Source organism: Hordeum vulgare, chromosome 5H (genome assembly GCF_904849725.1).
Source record: "Hordeum vulgare subsp. vulgare chromosome 5H, MorexV3_pseudomolecules_assembly, whole genome shotgun sequence".
In the NCBI taxonomy this organism is placed as follows: Eukaryota; Viridiplantae; Streptophyta; class Magnoliopsida; order Poales; family Poaceae; genus Hordeum; species Hordeum vulgare.
This window is the reverse complement of record NC_058522.1, coordinates 565,649,141-565,651,847: the sequence shown is the minus strand read 5'-3', so window position 1 is coordinate 565,651,847 and position 2,707 is coordinate 565,649,141.

Here is a 2,707-nt window from a genome sequence, read left to right as displayed (position 1 = left end):
ATACAGGTAGTAGAAGTAAATTCTCTGCGTAGGTTTGAAGAGAGTGATATTCCTTTTGATAAACCTGCTAGCCTATGCCTGGATGAATTTGATAACTTTGTTGCCAAACAACAGTGTTTCAATGATTATGTTAGCAGACAATTGGAACAGAATGCTCGTATGCTTAGTCATTTAAGTGCTTGTGTAGACAGAAATGTCAATGATCTTAAGCTCAATAGTAAACATGCCTCTATGGTTACTACTCAGGTAGAACAAGTACTTAAAGCTCAGAATGACTTGCTCAATGAGTTGAATGACAATTCCGTCAGAGTCGTCACTAGAGGCGGTAGAATGACTCAGGAACTTTTGTATCCTGAGGGTCATCCAAAGAGAATTGAACAAGATTCTCAAGGAGTTAGCACTGATGCACCTAGTCATCCTAGAAAGAAGAAGAAAGATGATAGGAACCTGCACGCTAGCAACCCAGATGCTGATACACCTGAGCGTCCAAACAATATCTCTGTTTATGATGCTGAGACACAATCTGGTGATGAACATGAGCCTAATGATAATATCAATAGTGATGTTCATGTTGAAGCTCAACCTAGCAATGATAAGGATGTGGAGATTGAACCTGTTGATCTTGATAACGCACAGACTAAGGCTAGGAGATACGATAAGAATGACTTCGCTGCTAGGAAGCATGGTAAAGAAAGAGAACCATGGGTTCAGATACCCATGCCCTTTCCTCCCAAACTATCCAAGGAAAAGGATGATGAGGATTTTGAGCACTTTGTTGAAATGATTAGACCTGTCTTTCTGCAAATGCGTTTGACAGATATGCTCAAAATGTCTCCCAATGCTAAGTACATGAAGGATATTGTGACTAATAAGAGGAGGATACCTGAGGTTGAGATTCCACCATGCTCGCTAATTATACCTTCAAGGATGGAACTCCTAAGAAACTAGGTGATCTCGGTGTGCCCACTATACCTTGCTCCATTAAAGGCAACTACGCTAGAACTGCTTTATGCGACCTTGGAGCCAGTGTTAGTGTTATGCCTCTCTCTCTTTATCGTAGACTTGAACTGGATAAGTTGACACCCACTGAAATATCTCTGCAAATGGCCGGCAAATAAACTGCTTTCCCTATCGGCATTTGCGAGGATGTGCCTGTTGTGCTTGCTAACGTTACTATCTTAACGAACTTTGTTATCTTGGATATTGCCGAGGACGATGCCATGGTGGTCATCCTTGGAAGACCCTTTTTAAACACTGCAGGGGCTGTTATAGATTGCAACAAAGGCAATGTCACTTTCCATGTCAACGGTAATGAGCATACGGTGCACTTTCCGAAGAAACAATATCGAGTACATTGCATCAATGCTACCGAAAAAACTTCATCGATTCTTATTGGGAGCTTTGAATGCCCTATACCTCCTGTCAAGATGAAGTATGATTTGCTTGTTGGGGAGATACACATCCCCATTGAGGTAACTGATACGTCTCTGTCATATCTACTTTTCCGAACTCTTTTGCCCTTGTTTTGGACTCTAATTTGCATGATTTGAATGGAACTAAGCCGGACTGGCGCTGTTTTCAGCAGAATTGCCATGGTGTTGTTTTTGAGCAGAAATAAAAGTTCTCGGAATGTCCTGAAAATTTACGGAGATTTTTTCTGGAATAAAAGAAAAATATCTGCGCAAAGCTCCACCGGAGGGGGCGTGCCAGTGGGCCACAAGCCCACAGGCCGCGACCACCCCCCTAGGCCGCGTCGTGAGGGCTTGTGGGGCCCACGTGGCACCACCGCCCCCAAACTCAGCTCTATATCTTCTGTCTCACCCGGAAAAAAAATCAGAGAGAAGGATTCATCGCGTTTTACAATACGAAGGCGCCGCCACCTCCGGTTCTTCATCTGGAGGGCAGATATGGAGTCCGTTTTGGGCTCCGGAGAGGGGAAATCGTCGCCATCGTCACCATCAACCTTCCTCCATCGACAATTCCATGATGCTCTTCATCGTTCGTGACTAATCTCATCGTAGGCTTGCTGGACGGTGATGAGTTGGATGAGATCTATCATGTATTCGAGTTAGTTTTTGACGGGGATTGATCCCTAGTATCCACTATGTTCTAGATTGATGTTGCTACTACTTGGCTATGCTTAATGCTTGTCACTAGGGCCCGAGTGCCATGATTTCAGATCTGAACCTATTATGTTGTCGCCAATATATGTGTGTTTTAGATCCTATCTTGCAAGTTGTAGTCACCTACTATGTGTTATGACCCGGCAACCCCGGAGTGACAATAGCCGGAACCACTCCCGGAGATGGCCATAGTATGAGGAGTTCATGTATTCACCGCGTGTTAATGCGTTGGTTCGGTTCTTTATTAAAAGGAGAACCTTAATATCCCGTAGTTTCCATTAGGACCCCGCTGCCACAGGAGGGATGGACAATAGCTGTCATGCAAGTTCTTTTCCCTAAGCACGTATGACTACATACGGAATACATGCCTACATTAGATTGACGAACGGGAGCTAGTTACATATCTCTCCGTGTTATAGTTGTTACATGATGAATCACATCCGTCATACTCATCCATCACCGATCCACTGCTTACGAGTCTTTTACTACTGGTCCTCGCTACGTTACTTTGTCTAGGCTTGTCCCTTGCTACAAAAGGGATTGGTCCACTTTGCTACTACTGTTGCTACTGTTGTTACTTTGCT